Raw genomic sequence first — 25,722 nt, 5'->3', positions numbered from 1 at the left:
AGAATTGGATGCTTCCAATTCTGATAGTCTCCCTTGATGCTAAACTTTCTTAGTAATTCCACGGCTTATGTTATTAAAACCGCATTATGATAAGGTAATACTACTTCTGTCATATTTGTCTTTCTTCTTGCCACATTGTCTGATAGATTTTAAACAATGTAATTAAAATGTGGATTGCTTAAGGGAGAATAAAAAAGGAGCCCCTTTACTTAGACTAGCAACAGGAATTTCTCTCCATCCCAAGCTGATGGCGTCAATTACACAGCATGACTGTGTTTAGGTTCTATGTATCTGTAGTCTCTGTCCTGAGTGAGAGATGATTTTTTGTTGCTGCTCATCAGAGGGCTGGAGCAGCTCTCTAGTAGAGGCCTTGGAGAAGCTAGTAAAGAATATCCTGGTACCCACCATGGTGGTTTCTAACTGCATGAGAAGCTCTCTGCAAATTCTCTGTTGAGTCACGCCATAGAGGAGTGGTTCCCAAGGCTTACCCGTGGACTCCTGCAGATCTGATTGAACAATTGACATTTATCTGGAGTAAAATGAGGAAAAGGATAAAGTAGTGATTTCTTTTTCTTGGGATTCACTTAATTAATTTCAAGGCTCTCCTTTATTCCAATTCTGCTTTCCTCATCTTTAGATGTTAAAATGTCTTTTAAGAAACAACGATGAGAATAAATGACAGGGTCCTCTGTTTATTTGTTTATAAGTATGATACTTGATAAAATAGGACCCTGTTAATTCCTCAAGTTTTGTTTTGGCTTTGAACATTCACTAGCACGGAAATCACTACCACAGACATGGTTGCCAACCAGACTTTTGAGGAGGAAATCTTAAAGTTGACCATTCTATTGGACCCTGAGCCCAGCCGGTAACTGACAACATTGGCAAACCATTGTGATGCCTGCTGTGTTTGTTTAAAAAAAAAAAAAAGTTATTTCAATCTCACCTTCCCTAAAACCAACATTTTCACTGAACTGCACTTTGCAGTGTTTCTCATTCTGGGAAACAAAGAAGTGGGGGGGAGGGGGCATGGGTTCCCCTAGGGCTCACATAGGCAGTTAAGCTGATGAAAAATGTGGAGACCAAGTAACCATTTCAGCAGCGTGGAGTCCGGAATTGCACTCACGTTGCCCATGTGAAATAAATAAGGAGGAGTAAAAGTGCCTGGCACTCATTCCAGATGAAACAAGGAGTGGCCCCTAGTGAGTGGGACCTGGGCAGCGTCATTTGATGGGTGGGACCCACTGGTTGGGATTGGGTCACCTGCCCCAATGCTGGGAAGCACCCATAGCTGGGCTACAGGATTTACCTGTCTGATGGCTCGGGGAGCCCGGGGCACGCGCTAAAGCTCTATATCTATCAGCACCAAGTCTACCATGAGAAAACCTGAAATAAGACCAAGCAAGCAAAGCCCGAGCTGGAAGAAAGAGAATGCTTCCCATACTGTAGGGGATTCAGGGAAGATTTAGATGGCTGTCTGCAGGGAGAGTCTGTTAGACACTCTCTGACACCGTAAAGGATTTTGGAGAGTAAATCCTTTTGCCTGATGCTGCCTTGCCTAAGGGGCTTTGTTGGGTGGATGTCAAGTACGATTGTGTTCTGCTGTATAATTGCTGCAATTATCTGGGGCTCAAAGACAGAGACAAACCACTGAGGCTGTTGTAGGGTGGTGACGGTGGTGGTAGGGAGGTGATCCAGGATTTCTCCTCAGATGAGTGGCATTGTCAGTATCAATTGTTGGGGTGGTGGAAATGGGAGATAGGTGGAGAAGAATTCATTCATTGAGTTCCCTTTCTTATCAGTAATGTATTGTTCCCAAGGTACATTAACTCTCCTGAAGTTTTCAGTTGTGCCTGCATGAGCCCCTGAGATGTTCTCTTGGTGCTTCATGCCTCTGTATCAATGGGAAAGCCAGGGCAGGGGGCAAAAATTAGTGCGTTAGACAAATCTTATTGGGTAGTGGCTGCTTGAAGTTGTTTGGGGCACAAAGATGTGGAAAATGTGGCCAAAGACCTCAGACATGCGTGAGGACAGAAGGATCTGACATGGTGCCTAAGAAGTGTCTGATATACTCCATGCCTTGTACTCCCTAGGCTCGGTTGTGCTCTCTATACGTCCAACACCCATAGCTAAGGTTTGGAGACTACATTTTTGCAAGAACAAAATTTTCTCACTTATTCCACAAAAGAGGAAGTCTAAGTTCAATCAGTCATAGAATCTGTTTCAAGGTGGAAGCCAGTTATGGCTCTGAGAAGATCAAAAGCAAGAGGCTTAGGGAAACAGACTATCGTCCCTAAAGCAGTAGCTGCTCCTGTGGCCCGAATTGATTTTCATCATCTTCTCGCTTCACCATCCATTCTAGAGTGCCTCTTTACTCAACCATTACTGAACTGACCTGGATGATTTGCCTGGTGGTTGACCCAGATCTTTTCCTCACGAGACATGAGCCCTTAGCTTACCTTGCTTTTATTTGGGTTATGATGCCTGCAATTGTCCATTTGTCATTCTCACTGGGCATGGAATCACCAAGAGATGCTGCACATATCTCTTGGATTCTAAACCTACTCTTCCCTGACCCATCGTGTAGAAGAAACCCTAGAACTTCATCTCAATCATGGCTGGTTGTTTCCATGGCAGTATAACTCCTTTATATGGCTAGTGGTTCACTGCTGGGTGATCTGGTGGTAGTTACAGCTCCAGGTTGTATCGTGTCCTCTGGCTGATGGTTTCTCTCAAAGAACTAAGGCTTCTAACCTAGCAGAGCCAAAGGCTGTAGGAAGAAAATCATAGGCTCTATACATGGGATACTGGGAGAGATGGTGAGAAGGTACAGTTCTACTTGTACTACTGGGTTTCAGGACTCATGTATTTTGGCTCCTGGGGATATAGCATTCTATATCTATCTTTGGTTGTGTGTGTCTATGACATTCTAGAGACAAGTATCTTTTTTTTTTTTTTTTTTTTTGAGAAAGAGAGAGGGGGAAGAAATGAGGGAGGGGCAGAGAGAGAGGAAGAGAGAGAGAATCTCATGAGGGACAGTAGAAAGAGAGACAGAGAGAATGAGCTCAGGTCATGGTCTCACAGTTTGTGGGTTCAAGCCCTATGTTGGACACTGTGCTGACAGAGAGAGAGAGAGAGAGAGAGAGAAGAGAAGAGAAGAGAAGAGAAGAGAGAGGGAAGAAGGGCTCATCTGAAGCACGGCTCGTGTTCATCTGAAGTGGGGCTCCAGCTCACCCTATGTAGGACTCAAACTCATGAACCGTGAGATCATGACCTAAGCCAAAGTCAGATGCTTAACTGACTGAGACACCCAGGTGCCCTCTAGAGACACGTATCTAAAACCATGCAGTTTTGACCCTAAGGTGGTCCCTTATCTGAATCTTCAGCAGATTACCATTTTGTTAAGCCAAATGCCTCTGAATGACGGATGGGGCACATGATAAAAACAGGGCGTACTGTGTTTGTGTGCCTATATTTTTGTACTTCCCTTACTATTAAGGATTCTTTGATCTCAGGCAATGTCATACAGGGTTTTAAGTTGACAACTGAGATATTCTCTAAGCTCTTGGTTTATGATGCTGATAGGGGTACTAAAAGTAGAGAAGGCAAATACCTACCTGGAATTGCTATCAATTCTGATAAAAACTGTCAGGTTTGGGAATTGATTTTAGCCTACTTTTAAGCGAATAAGTCAACCTGTTACTATTTTGTGGATGCTGGCAGAAGACAGAAGACTCTGAGATCAGAGACACAGACTTTTTACTCCCGACACAAGTAGCATGATGTAGGCCATTTCCTCCAAACTCCAAGGCTCGCAGAGGTGTGATGGAAGGACCAGATAGATGCAGTAGATTTGCATTACAATTGAGGAATACTCAGCTTGGGAACCTGTTGTTTTAAAGCAAGCAATAAACTAGCCTCTGTTTGTCCTGGAAGGAGATGTTATCTCATCCCTCAAGGTTGATTGCTGTAAACACAACCCTGAGAAATGACCTGGGGAAGAGCTACGAGGGCCTTGGATTCTTGGCACACCCAGAAAAAATGTGCAGAAATGCTCAGGGCCTATGGCACATCGTCTGTCCTAACGAGGACAAATCCCTGCTTCCTCCAAGAGAGAAGGACAAATGTAATCAGGTTGCCACCAAGTGGCTTTCTGGCTTCCCTAAGGAATGGGTCCATACCGAGGGCTCAGTGTCTATGACTGCTGCAAGGTTAGGCGTTCATCCATAGCAGTGGTTAGATCAAGCTCTGTGACCCGAGTATGGGTCAATGCAGAGTCTCTATTCATGGGCCCATTTTGCCACCATGATGGAGAGGGGAGGCTGACCTCCATAGCACAAGTGATCTTCTCTGCTTGATGGTTATGTGCCACTCTTCAGTCGCTATACCCTTTGGGTATTAATGTGAAATGCAAAGATCCCTGTGGTCTGTGCCCACTCACCTACGTCCATCTCTATATATACCCTTGTGCTGAACTGCTAATCTTTTCAGGCCTGACCATAGGTAGTTACAAAGGCTTTTCCCAGCAGGTCTCCCTCAACAGAGAGCAGACCCCCCACATCTGTGCTGATCCACCTAAACCTCAACAAGCCCACCAAATCAACGGGGGGGGGGGGATGGAATGAGATGGGGGAATTGGCACTTTTTCCAGTTTTAGACTTTTCCTTTACTATCATAGTAAGTGATGAAGGGCTTAAATCTTTCATACCTCGCTTTATCCTTTGTGGTTTGTTGCTTTAGTTGGTTACTCCCACACCTTGTAGCTCAGCTCTCTCTCCCAGCTCAGCTGAGCACCTGACACCTTCCAAGTCAAGCAATTTCCCCCGTATCCACGAGTTTAAGTATACTCTTACTTTCAGCCACTTTTGACAACCAACAGCTATAATCCCATAGCACCTCTCTCTATGTTTCTGTGTTGCCATTTACAACATGCATCAGTCAAGGAAACAAAAGCCACTCAAGGCTATTTCAAGTACAAGGGGATATAATACAGGAACCTCAATTCCGAGAAAACATTGCGAAGGGTTGGGCGGAGGCGGGGGAGGGGGGCAGCCACAGATAGCTTTTAGGAAACCAAGCATTCCAGGAATTGTGGGCAATCACCACGGATCATCTCAGGCGCCTGCAGCACCAAAGTGATCTGCAGGAAGACACTTGGAGAAGCTGCAAAACTTCTCGTCTGCCATTTGTCAAAGAGACATGCCTCACACTGCTGCTGGAGTCATAATGGCCTCTTTTCTCTCCTGCCTCCGAGATGTTATGCAGTATCTCTCAATGGCAGAAGCCAGACTGGAACCTTGCCAACAAGAGAGAGTGCAAATGTAGTTTTCAGGCCTCCAGATGCTGGGATAGAGAGAGAGAGCCCAGAAAGAGCAAGAACGGTATGGGTATACCTGGAATCTGCAGACAAAGCATATTATTTTAGGATTGTGTGTCTTTCTCGTTTCAAGACTGCTTCTCCCATCTTTATGCCCCTAACGCCAAGTACACTGAATGACACAAGGCAGATGCTCATACACTGCTATGCTTCTTAGTCCACTAACTCTAAAGGGTCACTTTCCAGAAAGCAGTTTCACAGGTTTCCGTAACTGACGTGCGTAGTTGCTGGATAAAAAGCTTTTCTTTTATAATTCCCAGGCAAAAAGCTCAATCATGTTTTCTAATAAAAATTTCTTCTAGGGGGTGCCTGCGTGGCTCAGTTGGTTAAAAGTCTGACTCTCAGTTTTGGCTCAGGTCACGATCTCACAGTTGGTGGGTTCAGGCCCTTTGTTGGGCTCTGTGCTGACAGCTTGGAGCCTGCTAGGGATCCTCTCTCTCCCCCTTTCTCTCTGCTCCTCCCTTGTAGGTGCATGCTTTCTCTCTCTCAAAATAAATGAAATTTAAAAAAAAAATTCTTCTAATCACTCTCAAAGATCAAGCTATCATATCATAGTTGGCTTTGCTATTTGTTTGTATATTAATAAATAGAAAGACAATAGAGATTATACTTGTCTAGTGAAGTAAAAATTGCTTTTGTCTCATCCTATTCTCAGTAAAAACTGCATAAAACTGCAATAAGTCCAAAGTTATAATATAATAGGTAAGTAATATTATTTTATAAAACACTTGCATGAATACTTTTTCATTTCTTGCAAACCTCCTTACAGCCTTTCATCTCTTACAACCCTGGGAGGAAGACAATATCGTTTCCCCCTTTTCATTGATGAAACATGCTTCAAAAAGTTGAGATACCTCTCCCTCCTTACTTGACATTCTTTTACTGAATTCAGATATCTCAAGATGTTTTTGTGTTTTGAAGTGTCATATGTTTTATTAGTTAGGTTGAACATTTTTCCTACAGAGACAACCATAAAATATTTACATTTCTGACCACAAAAAAATCGAAAATAGATATTTTCGTTATAGTTTTTACAATTGAAAAGAACTGTTTTCCTCAACAACATTCCAAGAACTAGCCATGAAGCTTCTACTTAATATTCTATTGATGGTAAATTCATTATTTCACTAGGCAGTCCCTTCCCTCCTGGACTGACTATATAATATTGATTGAGCATAACCCATTTCTCTGGCTTCGTTCTCACTTTGCCTTCTCAGTTACACCATGTTAAATTAATCTCTGTACCACATGTCAATACTGTAACTTTGATGAAGACATATGGTATGATGGAAAGAACTCTGAACTAAGAATCAAGAGATTTGGGTTACTGTTGCAACTCAATCACTAACCAACTTTTTATCTCAATATCCCTGCATTTCTTTCTCCCACTCCTTCTTCCCTCCTTTCCTCCCTCCCCCCGTCCTTCCTTCCTTCCTTCCTTCCTCTCTGTCTCTCTCCCTCTTCCTTTCATATCTAAAATTGTAGGGTGGTGGTAGTAAACTTAACTGAGCTTCTGTGCATTTTTTTTTCTCCGTGAATTTAGCACTGGTAAGCATTCCAGGAAAAGCTGAAGAGTTTTTCGTGTCCTGACAGTGATCTTGTGCTCACCGCCATTTGTGTTTTGGGACATATGGAATGACTATCTTTCCCAGCCCCCATATAGATAACGGGGCTTTGCAACTGACTTCTGGCCAAGAAATGTAGATGAACGAATATGAGGTAGCACTTTCACACCTGGCCTCTAAACCTCACATGCTTCCCTCCCTCCTTTGATCCCCCCTCCATTTCTGTTCTATAGTAGCAGGTGCGTAAACACTAGAGGAAAGACATACAAATGAAAACAGCAGCGCCATACCATTTGGGGGGCCATGCGTGAAAAACATTAAACCGACTGGCAGTTATGAAATGTTAGGGAAGCACGCGGGGAAAAGGCTCTCTGCTACTGCTACCGATAATTTAATAGAAACGTGACTTGGGAGGGACAAGGTGTCCGTATTCATCAAAATCGAAATCACATATACTCTCTGCAACCTTTGCTTTCTCGAATCTGTCACAGAGGAAACGCCTAGTTGTCGGAATTAAGACATAGGAAGGGAAGTCTATCTACAGCGGCACTTTCAGTATCAGACAATTGGGAGCTGTCTACACGGCAAGCAACGTAAACAAGGATTAAATTATTATCACACACCATGACAATTGAAAGGAGGATATTTTTTATACTTGCGTATTGTTTACGGTTTGTGCACTGACATTTGAAAAAAACGATTTATGTGTTTTTTATAACTATTCATGTGCATATAATACCTGTGCGTTTAAAATGGTCATGAGCGCTGCCAGGTGACCTTGTCTCATTGTTCAGGCACAGGGAGGAGTGAGGACTTGTGTTGTTTCCCGGTAACTCCAGTAAGTGCTGGTCTGCTCTTGTCAGGTCACTCTGGGAGGGGGGAGGCTTTGATGTTCATCAACCTGGCAGTGTCACACTGGTTCTCTTGTGCTCCAGCCTCCCGTGACACTGTGCCTGCGATCTTAAGTCGAGGGGCAGCAAGCCAGCTTGGCGTCACTCCCTACTCCGCAGCGAAGGCTCACGGTTGTGGTAACAATAAACAAGGTACAGAGCACATCCGCCATACATCCTAGCTTATCTTGTAAAATCTCTGGGATCCTGTTGATGCAAATTTTGAAACACCAGTAATCCCACCAGAAGCGACCCCTGTTGTCGAATAATGCCCAGCCTCAGCTACCCGCCTGCGGCCGTCTCTTTTGGAACAGTTCTATCTACCTGCACCACCTTTTCAGGCTGACTGGTTGCATGAGAATAAAGACACGTGCCTGGGATGATTTGGGTAAGGCTCTAATGCAAATTTTCTTAAACTTGAGTGAGGCTGTGGACTCACTCCAAGACATGGCAGGACCAGGCAGCGCGCCTTGTCATCGACTGCTTCAGACCTTGGTTTTTATGACAGAGTTTTGACAATCTAGAAGCACGTCGAAACATTCTGGGGAACAGAGCCCAACCAATTTTTTCGCTGGGGCTAATTTTATAAAAGTCGTATTAATCCTTGAATAATGATGTCCTGTCATTTTCAGTGAAAACAAATCAGGTCCCAGACAGAGTTTTCTAACTCTTTTTTTGTCAACTCTTTTTGTCAACAACATCTTTTTTTGTCAACAACATCGACACGATGTATTATTGTTAAATGGATTCATGCATACACAGTGGAGTCAAAATCTGCAATGGCTACCTTCTCTAATGACTCATTTTCCCATAAAAAGGCATACTTCACAAATGGGTAATTCACATTAACAGCTTGTCAATGACACGGATTCTTCAGGCAGTTTTGCTAATTGTCACGTACTTAGACACCGGTCGGTCTGGGACCATAGGGTACACATGATGATATTCCAAACTTCTGGCGGAGGCGGGACAATAAATTCCAAGCTATAATGCAACTGATGGGTCAGTACATTTGGCATCCAACATTATTCTTCCTGGATGGTGGTCGACTCTGTACTTAGCAAAGGAATCTCCCATCCTCTCCATGGTAATGGAATCAATGACAAGGTTTGCACATCCACGACATGCTGCTTGCCACTCTGCCAGCCAGTGTCCACGGCAGTCATGGCTAGTTTGCTAGTTGATCCCATTTTTCTTTCCAGGCAAGCCCAGGTATGCCCTCGGAATCCTTCCCAAAAGATGCCCCGAGGCAGCCACCCACCATCACAAGTGGCACATGAGATTCATTTGGCAGTAGGTTTATCCTATTATAGGATAACATAATTACCCTATTACATTATGGGCTGAATTGTGTCTCCCTCAAAAAGTCATATGTTGCAGTCCTGATCCTGTGTACCTCAGAATATAACTGTGTTTGGAGATAGAGTCTTTAAAGGGGCAGTTAAATTAAAATGAGGCCATTAGGGTGCGCCCTAATCCAACATGACTGGTGTCCTCATCAGAGTAAATTTGGACACAAACATGTACAGAGGGAAGGTGATGGGAAGACACAGAGATAAGAGAGGCATCTATTCAGCCAAGGAGCGAGGCCTAGCATAGAGCCTTCCCTGATGGCCTCAGAAGACACAAACTCCACAGACACCTTGGTTTCAGACTTCCAGCCTCTGGAACTGTGAGAAAATAAAATTCTGTTGTTTAAGGCACTCTGTCTATACCACTTTGTTACTGCAATCCTAGCAAACAAATACCAGTCTCATAAATAGAGCAAAATAGAAGTAAAGTGGTGCGATTAAGAAACTTCTGGACTTTTATAACAATGGAAAGGACTTTTTGCAATTTGCTGATACTCACGTTTTAAACATAATTCCTTAATGTTTATTTACTTTTGAGAGAGAGAGAAAGAGAGAGAGCACAAACAGGGGAGGGGCAGAGAGAGAGGGAGACACAGAATCTGAAACAGGCTCCAGGCTCTGAGCTGTCAGCACAGAGCCCGACGCGGGGCTCGAACTCACGAACTGGGAGATCATGACCTGAGTTGAAGTCAGATGCTCAACTGACTGAGCCACCCAAGCGCCCCAATATACTCACATCCTTAAGTAAATATTATTCCTCTATGTTGAACTATGAGCTATCGATACCCCCACTCTTTTATTTAAAAAAAAAAAATTTTTTTTTTAACGTTTATTTATTTTTGAGACAGAGAGAGACAGAGCACGAACGGGGGAGGGTCACAGAGAGAGGGAGACACAGAATCTGAAACAGGCTCCAGGCTCTGAGCTGTCAGCACAGAGCCTGACGCGGGGCTCGAACCCACGGACCGTGAGATCGTGACCTGAGCCGAAGTCGGACGCTCAACCGACCAAGCCACCCAGGCGCCCCTCGGTACCCCCACTCTTATCTGGCTTGTGATATACCATACTCTGAGTACTATAGAGTAAGGACTCTGAACAAAGGAACAAAATTGTATGTATATTATATAAAATACTAGAACAGACTTGGAAGTCATAAATTGAATTTGTATCATGATGAGTCTAGAAGTATGAAATGGCTCTGAAGTCAAAATGTATAATATAGTAATAATGGCCTCCAAAGAGGTCCATGTCCTAAACCCCAGAACCTGTGAATATATTCCATTACGTGGCGAACGAGAATGAAGGTTGTAGTTGGAATTAGGTTGCTAATCAGCTGACCTTAAATAGGGAGATTATCCTGGATTCTCTGCGTGGGTCTAATGTAATCACAAGGGCCCTTTAAAGTGAAAAAGGGAGGCAAAAAGAACTCAGAGTGATGCAGGAAGAAACTTCAGTATGAAGAAACTCAACTCACCATCGCTGGAGTTGAAAATGGAGGAAGGACCCACCAGCCCACACACAGCTGGTGTACAGCCTCTGGCAGCTGGAAGAGGCAAGGAAATGGATTCCCTCCTAGGTCCTCCAGATAGGAATGCAGTCCTGCCAACACCTTAATTTTAGCCCAGTGAGACGCATATCAGACATTTGACCTACAGAACTGCACGGTAATACAGTTGTGCTGTTCTCTGTTGCTAAATTTGAAGTAATTTGTTACGGCAGCAACATGGAACTCATGGAAGTTCCGACGAGTGAATATAGTTGCAATGCCACTTTTAGAAAAAATATGGCAGAAACAGATTTGCTCCTGGAATCATTGCATTTTTAAATAAAGGTTTATATATTTTTGAGAGAGAGAGAGAGAGAGAGAGAGCGTGCGCGCACACAAGTGGGGGGAGGGGCAGAGAGAGAGAGAGGGGAACAGAGGGTCTCTGAGGCAGGCTCTGCACTCACAGCAGTGAGCTGTCAACTCATGATCTGTGAGATCATGACCTGAGTTCAAGTCAGATGCTCAACTGAGCCACTCAGGCACCCCTGTATTTTTTTTTAAAGGTAGGTGCCTCATGGATTCTCTCTGCTCCTTATCTTTATTTTCAACTTTGCTTTTTGACTTTCCCCCCCTCATCCTGTACTTTCTGTTCCTCCACACCAAAAACCCCAGCAAGAATGCATGATCTCCTTCTTTGTTTTAATGGCATCACCTTCATCCAATCATCTTCATTTAAATCTCTGAAGACAATTTTGACTCCTTTCTTTCCTTCCATACCCTCTGACTCGTTAGTTTTCACAGCTGGTACACCTACCTGCATGTTTCTCTTCTTTACTCCTTCCTTTTTGTTCCTGCCATAATAATTCTGCTCTCTGCCTTCAACTCCTCATGCCTCTCCAAATTTCCTAACTGATCTCATGGCCCTCAGTGCCTACATTACCCATTCTTCCACCCACCATTGCCAGGAAAATCTTAACATGCACGTCTAACAATCTCCTTTCCTCAAGGTTGTTTTTCAAGGCCCTCTATAGTGAGGTCCCAGCCTCTCACACCATCACTCATTAATCCACCTATGTACGCCTTAGGGGCTAGGCCAGTGGTTCTCAACTGTGATGCACGAGAGAATCACGTTAGCAGCTTTCAAAAAAGCACTGATTCCTTGGCCCAATTAACCAGCATCTCTAGGCGCGGGGTCCAGGAACTGGATGTCTTTTAAAGTTTTTCAGGTGACAATAATGTCCTGTCTAGACCGAGAACCCACTGCCCTAGGGTGATTCTCAAACAGGAGTGTCCATCAGAAGCACACAGAAGGTTGGTTAAAACACAGGTTACTGGGTCCTACCCTACCCGAAGCGTTTCAGATTCAGTAGGACTGGAGTAAGACCTGAGAATTTTGCTTTGTTTTTAATTTGAGATATATTTCACAAACAATAGTAATCCTTGGAAAGTACACAATTCAGTGGTTTTTGGTATAGTCACAAGGTTTCACAATCATTACTACTACTCCTAGAACATTGTCATCACCCTAAAACAAACCCATTAGGATCCACTTCTCATTCCCCCCTCACCCCAATATCTAGAAGCCATAAATATAATTTCTGTCTCTGTGAATTTGCCTATTGTGAATATTTCACAGAAATGGAATAATATGTGGTCCTTTGTGACTGGCTTCTTTCACTTAACACAATATTTTCAAGATTCATCCATGTTGTAATATGTTTCAGTATTTCATTCTGTTTTATGTCAGAATAATATTTCACTGCATGGAAACATTATTTTATGTATCCATGTCCAAATGATGGACATTTGGTTTCTTTCTTTCTTTCTTTCTTTTAACTATTATGAGTAATGATGCTATAAATACTCATGTACAAGTTTTTGTGTTTTTAATTATTTTGGACTACATATCTAGGTGTGGAATTGTTGGGTCATATGGTGACTCAATAATTGAGACACAAGACTCTATAATTGAGGATTTGCATTTCTAACCATTCCCAGGTGAGGCTGAGGTTGATGGTCTAGGAACCACATTCCAAAAACCACTGCTCTACCCAAACTGGACTACTAAGTGTTCCCTCAAATACCTGGAATCCTTGACATCTGTGCTTTGTTGGTCACTTGGTCTGAAGTCCTTTCCTCTCATCTTTACCTTGTGAAATCCTACTCATCCTTTAAGACACATCCCCGGGCCGCCTTTGCCATAGACTCTACACAACTTTGTCTGTGTATGTGTTTTTCTTGTTCCTCTGATTGAGAGCTCTTTATGGGCATTGAGTGCGTTTGAATCATCTTTGTATGAAAGCCCTGAAGCCCGGCACAATACTCATACATTGTTGGCCCTCATTAGTATGTGTTCAGTGGAACAGAAGTTCCAGGTCTTCTGAAGGGGTAGTCCAGAGACACGACCCTAATAGGTGGGGCTTTATGTTTCTCCTTCTTCCAAACATCTGATAAATCCCAATAATTCAGGACTCCTTAAGACCTTTCACAAGCTCCTGCCCAGCTGACCTCATGATCAGAAGACTGAACTATAAAGATCCTTTTAAGTTATATTGTCTGAAGATTATTTTTTATAGTCACTCCTCAGACATTAAAAGAATTGTAATTCTAGAAGCCAAGGTCTGTATGGAATGCTGGGATATGACTGGGGCAATAAAATTTGCCTGTTGATAGGTTATTTCAGATGTAGAGTAGCACATCTATTTGTGCAGTTTTTCATGTAACTTCCATAGGTGTGCCGTGGAAAATTGCAATAGAGCATTTTCCATTTTCCTAGCCATGCTGAGAAATAGTCAAAACATTGCACAAGCCCTCTATTAGCGAACTTATATTTAAGGGTTAGTCATGCTACCGAAGGCTGTGATGGGGGCTAATAAGATAGTGTATAAAAAGGACCTGATCCACTTTCAATACCCAATATGTGGATCTGCGATTAGTAGTAGTCGTATTACCCATTTCCTCAACTCTTATTGCTAGTAGAAGATTTGGTTTATAATTTGCCCAGAAAACGAAACCATCAACTAGAATTCTGTCTTGTCTTGTCCCACGTGTGTCCGCACCTGCACTCAGACCTTTCATTCTCTTGCAGAAGGTGAGCTCTTCACTCCTCTGCCCCAGAGCCCCACCCCTTCCACTTACTTACCCAGGAACTTGGCTCCAATAATCGTCCATTTCTGACTCTCCTGGCAGGGGAATCAAGCTAGGCTTAAGCATTTCTTTCCCTTCCCCCATACGGAAACTAAGAAGGATCTCACCAGAGTTTGAATTCTTCTGAAGTATCTCATCTCAAAATTTTGCTAGCGTAAGGGAGGGATTGTAATATTGTATCTCACTGAATCCGCCCAGAGAGGAATCCTAAAAATTATGAAAGGGTTAACAATATGTTGTATTCCCTTTTAGAAGTCTGTCCTTTGGGAATGTTCGTCATGCGAAGTGTGTGAATATGGGCCAACAGACGTGGGGAACCCCAGGGGAGTTTTGACTTGAAAGGCCCACACCTGATCATCGCTACCCTTGCTCCCCTCTTCCAAACCACACTTTTGACCGTAGCTTTCAATTTCTTCTTATATAATTCCCACTTTCTTTCTCCAGTCCTGTATAAGACAGTGTCATACATGTCCCTATAGTCAGGTGTGGAATGGCTGCAAAGACCTAAGCTAGAGCGCATGTTGGAAGAGTGGTTGGTTCTCTTCTAGTCTCGCAGAAAGAGCAGAGGCAGAGGAGACTGTGTCCAGGAGCTCATGAAGGGCCTTACAAAGGACTTGGGAGCAATGGGGAAGATCCCAGAGGACAGAGGAGCAGTTCTATGTGGACACTCAGGTGGAATCTGAGAGTTAAACTTTCTCCCATATGGGTTCCAATAATTCCTGACTCTACACCATTGGGTAGAGTGTGTTTCCCTCCTACCTGTGAATGCTAGCTTACTGGATGAATAAGCTCACACTTACTGCCTGACCCTCAGCTCACTGCCATCGTGATTCTCTCACTAAGCCCTCTCATCTAAGGCACCGGTAACTTCTGTGTTACAAACCTAATAAGCAGGTTTCTGTTCGTATCTTTCTCACCATCTCTGAGGCATTTGCACTGTTGATATGTCCTCCTATTAGAACTAATCTGCTCATGGGGGACCTGGGTGGCTCAGTCAATTGAGCGTCTGACTTTGGCTCAGGTCATGACCTTGTGGTTCGTGAGTTTGAGCCCCACGTCGGATTCTGTGCTGACAGCTCAGACCCTGGAGCCTGCTTTGGATTCTGTGTCTCCCTCTGTCTCTCTCTCTGCCCATCCTTTGTTCATGATCTGTCTTTCTGTCTCTCTCTCTCTCTCTCTCAAGAAATAGATAAACTTAAAAAGAAAATTGAAGTAATCTGCTCTTTGGCGTCCATGATAGATTACTCTCCTGTTCTCCTTTTACTTGGATCACTCCTGCTTTGTCTTCTTCCTGGATGGAAACCTCTTCCTCTGACCTTCCCTTAGAGTTCTGCTCTCAGCCTTCCTGTCATTATAAAAGCCATAGATCCGCATATTATTGGTAACATTTATTATTCCTAATGAGTAATGATTATTCCTAATGAGTAATAATTATTCCTAGGAATAATTATTCCTAAAGAGTAATGATCTCTTTCCACAGCTGCATATTGGATACCCAGACCTGGATGTCTTTAAACTCAACATTCCTTATTCCAGAATTCCTTATTTTGGTGAATGGCACTGTCACCCTTTCAATGACCTGAGCAGAAGCTTGAAGCATAATTTAAAATTTCTCACCCTGCCTTCTTCTTCTTCTTTTGTTCACATCCTATATTCAACCATATCTATTTAATCCTTCTATATACCTCTCATATTTATGTTCCATCACCACCATGAGGGCGAATATTGGATAATCATTATGGGCAAGTATTGTATTGCATATCTTCTGGTTTCTAGTGCATAGAATATGGGCACAATTTTAATATATTCCATAGAATATATGAAAGAATTAATAAGTGAATAAATAATGCAATAGATAAGTAAATGGATCCACACCATTCAAGTTCAGCCCTTGTGATTTCAAAAAACAGAAACCTTCACAACATGGTCAAAGTACAAAGGAAGGTGGGGCAGGAGCTTTATTATTATAGAGAAACACATGGAACATAGGGAGAGACACCAAAATAAAAAATAAGCAGATCAGCCAGCATCTGTTAAGACAGCAATGCTTATGAACTTCAACAGCTGGGGTGTCTGAACCTTCACTCTGATTCCCTTCTGTTGATGTGAGTTGGCTATTTTCTGGGGTTTGCTCTGTTTACTTCTCACTACAACTCACTTCTCACCTGTACTCTGCGTACCCTTTTCCTATGTCATTGAATCTGCCCGTTCATAGCGACTGCTTTCTCATGACTTATCATGACCACAGCCTTACCTCTTGGCTTTAGCTGTATATCCCTTCAACTTTAGCCCTGCTGCTAACCGCCTCGTTCTCTCTGTCCTTCCCAATTCAAGTCCCTTAGGGAAAGAACCTGATGGGCCTCATCGGTTTTAAAATGCCAGTCCACGGATTAACTGCCCTTGAGTAGAAGCCTAACCCAGTCTACCATCGCCCAATTGTTTCCACTTGTTGGTAATGAAGAGTCTCATGAGACAAATCCTGGCTCTCCAGGGTTGCATCTTGTGGGAGCAGTGGTCAGAGTAGACCCTGGGACTAGTGTGACCACAAACGTGTGATCACATTGTTCCTGAGGATGGAAAATATCTAGGAATTCTTGCCTCCAAGGAGGTTGGGAGGGGAGTTCACCCAATGTGGCAGGTAAAGCTGGAGCTAAAGTCCGCAAAGGCAAAATTCACTTAGGAGCACTGAAAGTGCAAAAGACAGTATGGGATTCCAGAGAACCAAGAAATCTTGGGGGACCACAAGTAGGTTATTGATGGAGGAGAGTCAGGTCCAGAGGATTTCCTATTGTAGGAAATCCACTGTTTTCCAAGTCTGGGTCACCCAACACGAAGACTCAGAAACCAAGTGAACAATAAATATCAACTCACTGATTTCTCTGCCTCTAGTCTGGACCCGTCCAGATGTCATTCTCACATTTTAAGTACCATTTCCCCCTGATTATAAAATTTATTTAGAAAATGAGGAAAATAAAAACTATAAGAGAAGAAAATGAAAATCAGCCATGTCTTTACTAGCTAGCAAGAACTGTAATTATTATTCCATAATGTCTTTTTCTAGTGTTTTCCTCCATTTTTGCCTAAAAGATGGATTTTTGTGGGATATAGTTTTATATTGTGCATTTTCTTTAGTTATTATGCCACTTGTATAATAATACATTGCCTAAAAATACAGTTGCAAAAATATTCCATCGCAGGCCAGTGTTATAATTTATTTTACCATGTCTTATTGGTGACATTTAGGCTGTTTCTGATTTTTCCCTATTATAAATAAAGGAGTTGAATAAAAAAATTCTTAGAAGTAATACCCTGCATTAAAGGGCAATATTATCTTTTTAACACACAAATTTAACCATGTACCTTCTCATCTAAAATCCTTCAAAAGTTAACTTTTATCTTTAGGATAAATTTCTAATTCTTTTAGCTACCACAGCAGATGCTTCCTGGTCTGGCATTTGCTGGCTTCTCCAGCGTCAGCTCCTCCAAGCCCTCAGATGGACCCCCGTGTTCCTGTCACCTTCTCCAGTGGCATGTGCCCAAACCAGCCAGGCTCTTTGGACCCTGGAGGTGTCTGATCACACGGGCCTTGTGCTTAGAACCCCTTTCTTCCCCATGCCTCCCCCATCACTCATTTGCGGCATCCTCTAAGATTTGGCTCAATTGTTAATCATTCTAGGGAGCGTCCCCATCTTCCACGCGGGTAGGTACCCGTATCTGCTTGCAGTTTGGATTGCGTTCAGCTGCCGGTCAGAGAAAACCTGACTTATAAGCCTGTATACCAACAGAGGATGCTTCTGGTATTTGTTTCAAGATTAAGATGTTAGGTAGAGGGAGTATACCTGTGATTCTCTTGGCTTTTACCTCGTGGTTACAAAATGGTCATGGCAGCTCCAGCGGCTACCTTGGGCTCCAGAGAGTAATAAGATGGGCTGTGGGCAAAGAGGCTGTACCAGCTTTGGCTATGCCTTTTTTTTTTTTTTTTTTTTTTTTAACAGAAAAAGCCAAAGCCGTTTTGGAAGCTCCCAGCTGATTTTGGCTTGTATCTCTCTCACTGGGCAGAACTATCTCATTGCCACTCCAAGCTTCCAGGGAGGCTGGGGGAAAGAGCATTTAGTCCCCAGTCACCGCGCTGGATGCCCCAAGGGGTTTGGGGAAGTGCTGGTCAGCAGATAAATGGCGTCTGCCCTGATGTCCTTCTCTGTGCTCCCCTCTCACACCCTCCTGGTGGCAGCTGGCTCACCTCTGTCTCTCGCCCTCTAGACAAGAGGCCTCTTGGAGTTGGGAAGAGAGTTCCAAGCTTGTTTTCAACAATGTGCCCTCAACATATTTAACACATGGTTTTGAACAAATCAACTGCTTTTAGAAACCACCTACACCACACTCTTAATGAGCAACCGAGGACAAGAGCGCAGAAGCAGCTCCCCTAAAGCACAATGTTAAAATATGGCAACAATTTTTATTTATTTGCTATAATGTCTTGTTTATTTATTTATTTATTTATGCGAGAGAAACAGAGAGAGCGAGCAAGGGGAAGGGCAGAGAGAGAGAGAATCCCCAGCAGGGTCCTCACTGCCAGCACGAAGCCCGAGGTGAGGCTCGAACTCACGAATCGTGAGATCGTGACCTGAGCCAAAACCAAGAGGCGGGCACTTAACCGACCAAGAAATGGCAACAAATGTTACAAGGAACAAGGTACTGACCTGACGGTTGTAGAGCAGATGATGAGAAGGTGCCGGAAGAAGCAGCCTGAGCGAGAGAGAGCTACCTGAACGGGGTGGCTGGTTCTCAAACATGGCGGCACATTGGAATCACCTGGGACTGGTTCTCAGCGTCCCTCTGCTCGGGCCCCACCCCTCCCCATTTAAACCAGAATCCCTGGTGAGCCCAGCAGTGTGCTGGAGCGGGCTCCTCCGGGCCGTGCGGCTCTCCCCAAGCCCGTGTTCATCATGTTGTGGCTTACGATCTGCCACCATGGGGGTACTCCTGCCACAATAATTGCCAGACGCTACAAATCACAAATGAGTCCTCCCCACCTGCCCTTTAAGAGCCAGGTAACCAGCACACTGCTGTTGGTAGTTTTAAGAACTCCCCAGATGTCTCCAGTGGGCAGCCAAACGTGGGAACTACGAGTTTTCTACCAAATACTACCTTGGATTCCTTCTTTTGCCCTAATCCTCCCTGGGGGTCAGCATCCTTGTGCGGGATAACTTGGCTGGCCTGTACAGAACCCGAGGGAAGTACAGAAGAGACAGAATTGTGGTTACATTTTTAATTGTTACTGAGTTTCTTTGCACACGACTTGATATTGGAAGAACCTAGCCAAATCTCTTTTAGTGTAGCTTTAGGACTGGATCTATAGAGGCATGCTAATTCGTTGAAGGAGCTGAGGGACGTCTGAATAATGTGCAATCAGAAACCTTAACTACCCCCTCCTGTGATTGAGGCTCCTTATTTCAAGGCATAGTTGTCTGTAGTGTAATTTACTAGATCTCACTCCCCTGGCGGAATCTGATTTAAATACATGGACCGCACCCCATCCTAGGGTAGTCTGACTATAGCTATCCCTATCAGACTCCCCCCCCCCCCCCACAACCCATGGTAGCTACATATTTATATACTGATATATATTCCTCAATTTATAGATAGGACAGTATGCAGAGAAAGGTTTTGTAGCTTTCCTAATGTCCCAGAGTAAGTAAAGGGATTCAGATCCAGGCAGTGCGTCTCCAGAACCCGTGTTTCTGAGCACACTACCAAACTATGCCAGAAGTACAACGCAGACTTGCCTGCGTCATAAACACACGCTACAAAATGCCCAACCGGTTCCTCTTGCATAGACCACATTAGTCATCTGTGTGGTGCAGTAGACCGTAGCGTTAACCCAAATGAAACCACCGCCACCGCCTGCCGGTCAAGTCTGGCCGGAGAAACTTGGAGGCAGCCGACTTGCGATGTCCCACGGGCACCTGGAAATTCCAGGGACACAGGGGACTCGTGAAGAGCTAGGGGGTGTTCTCTTCACAAAGTGGTTCTGGGGCTCCCGAGAACCCTTGAAGGTAGCGGGCTGTGTTGTTCTCCGCCTGAAGAGGCAGAAGGAGCCGGAGGGCTGTTCCCAACTCTATTCAAGATGGGAGTCCTACCGGGTTTGATTCCTGGGACAGGGCTGGGCAGGGCCACAGTTCCTGTTAAACGTACATACCCTGGCGCCCCCTGGGGGAGGCGGGCTGCCGTAGGAGAATATTTCAATGCTCTAACTCGATTTCTGTGAAAAATTAGTTGCTCAAACACCACCCTGAACAAAAGAACAGGAGATTCCCCGTAAAACATTTGTCTTATCTGAAAACTTTATTGTGGTTAGGGAGAATGGAAAATTATAAGTTAAATACTAAATGTAAGTAGACACTTCTAAAGAATGTTTTTGTGGCAAGGGATAAAAGAAATGTAGACATTGACTACGTATAGAAGTGACGGCAGTTTCTAATACGTCTTCGTTCCTTAGTAAGTGCTTTCTGGGGCCTTGTAAATATTAGCACATCACCTCTCATTTGCGCACAAGGGACCAAGAACCAACTGAATAACTCAGTCTCTCGCTCGACTGGCCCCCTGGGAAACGCAGCCTTTCTATTCTGAGTACCTGCCACTACAAGATCATTAATTTATTATTGTATTATTGTCTTTCTTTATTGTTTCTGGGATTTTGTTCCTATTTTCTTTTCCTCAGTCTTTCTGCTCCCTGTAACAGAATGAAAATGCCATTTGACCTATTATTTTTTGGTGTATTTCAACTCATCATTTTATAGGGTTACAGTCTTTGCTGAATTTCTCTGAGAGCATATCTTATATTGGTTAAAGTTCACGAGCTGATTTTCTCTGTAGTCAGCCATGTAGGGAGGAAAACAACTTTTTCCTCTACTCATGTTGGCTTTTCCAGTAGGGCTTTATTAATCAGACTAACAAAAGACAGATTGACAAGAGAAAAACCAACAAGTTTATTAACACGTGCAGCATGCATCCACATGGGAGCTCTCGGAGATGAGCAACTCAGAGGGATGGTTAGAACTTGGGACTTATATAGCATCTAGACAAAAGGGCAATAAATATGCAGAGAAGTGTCAAGACAAAGGACAAGAACTTTGAGTTTCCAGAGTAGCAAATTGCTAGAAGGTAAGTATATGGGTGAACTAATGGAAAATAAGGTTAGTCAGTAAAGTTTGTATGTAGATTCCTCTGGTGTCTGTGTCTGGATTGATAAGGGTCTACAGTTGTCTCTGATGATTATCTTCTGTCTCTTCTGGTAGAGGGGGAGGGGCGGGGATACCTCTACAAATGTACGTCCTGCTTTTGGGCGATTGGAGGAGTATGTTGTTGTTTTTTCTTTTAAATTTTTAATGTTTATTTTTAGAGGAGAGCAGGGGAGGGGTGCGGCGGGGGGCGGTGGGAACAGAGGATTTGAAGCAGGCTCCACGCTGACAGCAGAGATCCTGATGTAGGGCTTGAACTCATGAACCATGAGATCATGACCTGAGCCAAAGTCGGACACCTAACTGACTGAGCCACTCAGGTGCCCCGATGCAAGGTATGTTTGTGCAAAGTTCCTTTTTATATGGGTGTTTCACCATCAATACACTTAGTATCAACACCTGTCCCCCTCCCAACTCGCTGTCAGCAGTGGGTGTCCAGATCTGTTTACTCCCTGGCTTTCTGAAGATGTTCAAGTTAGCCATTTATCCCAGACATGCCTGTATCATTCAAAGGCACGTGGGAAGACAGTCTGGACAAAACTGTGAATCCGGGAGGTTTTGAGTTTTTACTTTCTCCAACTTTACGTTCTTCTCTTTAATGACTTACTTTTCTTTTTTCTTTTTTTTTTTTGGCTTCTTCACTCACAACTTTATTTTTTTTCTTTTTTTTTCAATATATGAAATTTATTGTCAAATTTGTTTCCATACAACACTCAGTGCTCATCCCAAAAGGTGCCCTCCTCAATACCCATCACCCACCCTCCCCTCCCTCCCACCCCCCATCAACCCTCAGTTTGTTCTCAGTTTTTAAGAGTCTCTTATGCTTTGGCTCTCTCCCACTCTAACCTCTTTTTTTTTTTTTTTTTTCTTCCCCTCCCCCATGGGTTTCTGTTAAATTTCTCAGGATCCACATAAGAGTGAAACCATATGGTATCTGTCTTTCTCTGTATGGCTTATTTCACTTAGCATCACACTCTCCAGTTCCATCCACGTTGCTACAAAGGGCCATATTTCATTCTTTCTCATTGCCACGTAGTACTCCATTGTGTATAGAAACCACAATTTCTTTATCCATTCATTCGTTGATGGACATTTAGACTCTTTCCATAATTTGGCTATTGTTGAAAGTGCTGCTATAAACATTGGGGTACAAGTGCCCCTATGCATCAGCACTCCTGTCTCCCTTGGGTAAATTCCTAGCAGTGCTATTGCTGGGCCATAGAGTAGACCTATTTCTAATTTTCTGAGGAAACTCCACACTGTTTTCCAGAGCGTCTGCACCAGTTTGCATTCCCACCAATAGTGCAAGAGGGTTCCCATTTCTCCACATCCTCTCCAGCATCTATAGTCTCCTGATTTGTTCATTTTGGCCACTCTGACTGGCGTGAGGTGATATCTGAGTGTGGTTTTGATTTGTATTTCCCTGATGAGGAGTGACGTTGAGCATCTTTTCATGTGCCCATTGGCCATCCGGATGTCTTCTTTAGAGAAGTGTCTATTCATGTTTTCTGCCCATTTCTTCACTGGGTTATTTGTTTTTCAGGTGTGGAGTTTGGTGAGCTCTTTATAGATTCTGGATACTAGCCCTTTGAATGACTTACTTTTCAAACACCTTGCTATTTTCCTGCGCCATTCCCGATGTCAAAAACAAGATGGCTTCACAAAATCACCTGTCCTCCAGTTTAAACTTATTCACACCATCGTGTGAGTTCGTCATTGGGAAGAACATGATGGAATGAGAAGAGGACATCTAAAGATGGGATTTGTAGAAAAGCAATATTAATTATGTCAATTATGTGGCCTGCTCGGCAGTGGTGCCTAATTACCCTACGGTACCTCATTGGTGAAATGCTATCATTAGTGAAATGATAGCTAATTTTGCCGGAGGTTTTATTTGATTAGACCATGGTACGGCACGCGCATGTTCGGCCTTCGGACTTTATTGCTCAACAGGCAAACCTACATCGTAAGCCCAAGTGGGAACATTTTCACTGTTGCATCAGATGGGATGAGATTTTCCCCAGTGAGGAGGAATGGGGGCGTTCTGTAAAAGGTCACAGATTTCCTGCCCCACGTCCTTGCCCCTCAGAACGTGGTCCACGGAGCAGCCGCGCCAGTCGGAAGCTCGTGAGAAACGCAGAAGCTCGGGCCCCGCCCCGGACCAAAGCTGCATTTTAACGAGATTCCCAGGTGATTCAATTCACAATAAAATTCGAGAAGCACCCCCTGTAAATCACTCCTTCCTTGGCCAAGGGGAGTGGACAGAGGAATGAAGAGTGTGAGGGAAAATAGGTCACGGCTCTAGCTCCCACTTACACATCAGAACTGAGCCTGTGGCTTATTGAAAATGAAGATTCCCAGCCCCACCCCCAGAGCTTCCCCTGGCAGGTGTAAGGTGGGGCCAGTCCTCTGCTGCTTTAACAAGTACCCTCAAAATATCTGCGAAGCCTTCAAGTTCGAGACCCGCCCTCTGTGCCTGTTGGTTCATTGACATTAGAGAAAAGGGAAAGACTGAGAAAGCCTGCAGTAGGGGGGAGGGAATGTTCTCAAAAAACGAGAGGCTGCAGAAGGAAGAAGATGACAGTTCAAACGGAACAGGGAGAAAGCCTGGCCGGAAAATAGATTCCATAGATCCTTTTATACGATTCTATCTGAATTTGACTCCGTTGCTCAGCAGTTTGCTGAAGACGAGCCAAAATAAGAGTATTGTTGCGATATTTTAAAGGCAGAGTGGCTGAACACCCTCTTAATGTTCCTCATTTACGATGCATTTCTCTCCAGGAGCAATCAATGCCTTTCCAATGGCCCCACCAATGGAATGTCAGGTATAAAGCACGCCATTATTATGTTCCCGCCCACCCCCAATTTCAGAGCTAAGCTACTCCTTCGTTTTTGAATCTGGGTGACCATGAGGCACAGTTGATCACCAGTGCTTCTTAAGGTCCCATCTCAGAGGATAAATATTTAATATTTGAAGGCAACTCAATCCATGTTTGCTGAACACAGCATAAACCTGAAGTTGCTCTAGAAAGAAAAGCTCAGCTAATGGGAGCCCAGAGACTGACTCATAGTTTTAAAAATTAAAATGATTAACCCCACGCCCTTCCCTGCTGCAGCTGGCCAGTAACACATCGTTCTTTAGGGATGTAATGAGTTAAGAGGACACGCTAAACATAAAGGAATATGTCATGGATGCTTCTAAATGCATTTGGTCAGACATAATACGTTTAAGTCCTGTCCCATATATGGTATCATTTGTATGTTTGCATACAATGGTATCATTTGCATACATATGGTATCATTTGTATGTTTGCATAATTTGTGAAACTCGGAAATTTCTATAGTACACTTTAATATACAGTAAGCTAAATTAAAAAGCAGTCCTGAATTCTTCCAGTTTCATTAATTATATTATCTAGGAAAAGAGATGACCCTTGGAGAAGATGTGATAGTGGAACACATGTTATTTGGGGATAGATGTGATCAATAGAGAAAACCACATTAGGTAACATAACCATATAATATAAGAAGAAATATTGGAAATCAAAATAAATTGATCAGTCCATAAAGGAAGATGGCTGGCAACTTGTTCCAGGACTTACAACTTAGAACCTACTAGCGTCGTAAGACTTTCTCTGGTTGTTTATCACTCACCCATTCATTCATTCATTCATTCATTTACTCATCTACTAAGTACTGAGGATTTGCTCTTCCCTGAGCACTGGTGGGTAAACTATGTGAGTTGGACACAGTCCCTTGATTTGTTCTGCTGGCTGGAAAGTAGATTCCTGCAAGTTCTCAGAAGACATCATTGCTATAAAATAGCATTTTAAAACCAAAATACAATGACCACCACCCCATCAAGGGCAGTTTTTAAAATTTTGATTTTTTTAATGTTTATTTATTTTTGAGACAGAGACAGAGCATGAGTGGGGGAGGGGCAGAGAGAGAGGGAGACCCAGAATTCCAAGCAGGCTCCAGGCTCTGAGCTGTCAGCACAGAGCCCGACATGGGACTTGAACCCATGGACCGTGAGATCACTACCTGAGCTGAAGTCGGAGGACTAAACCGACTGACTGAGCCACCCAGGTGCCCCAAGGGCATTTTTAATTGCGCAATTCCACATACGTATTTCAAATTTACTAAGCAACTTCCCTGCATTCCACTTTGCTGTAGTTTCCATAATCACAACAGCCTCTGGCTTTTTTTTGGTTTTAAACTGTGCTGCTTCTTTTCTCTGCATCATTTATCAACGAATCGGGGCCTTCTTGGGCACTTGCTCTATTTAGCTAGCAGCTGGGGAAATATACAAAAAGGAATGAAACATGCCCTCGCTCTTAGAATCAGCGTGGATTATAAAACAGACACATGTGAATAGCTGATACCTACAGGAAGTTATTGTCAGGAAAACATCACCATTCACAATTCTTTCCTCTTAAAATTGGGCCAAAGAGCCAGATTATCGATAATATAAAGTGCAATGTTTCAAATTTATGAAAATAATGTAGAGATGAACAAGCCACAATTTACGTCTCTGTAGGTAAGTGTCCATTTGATGGCAGGAAAACCCATTTTTATTCGACTTGGTTAGAGATGACGGTAGACATCTGCTGTACTCTGGCGCCATCTGGAGGCAGGCTCGCACTGAGGCGACGTCCCAAATC

Source organism: Panthera uncia, assembly GCF_023721935.1.
Source record: "Panthera uncia isolate 11264 chromosome B2 unlocalized genomic scaffold, Puncia_PCG_1.0 HiC_scaffold_24, whole genome shotgun sequence".
NCBI classification, from domain to species: Eukaryota; Metazoa; Chordata; class Mammalia; order Carnivora; family Felidae; genus Panthera; species Panthera uncia.
The sequence above is the reverse complement of the archived record's forward strand: the minus strand, read 5'-3'. Positions refer to the sequence as shown.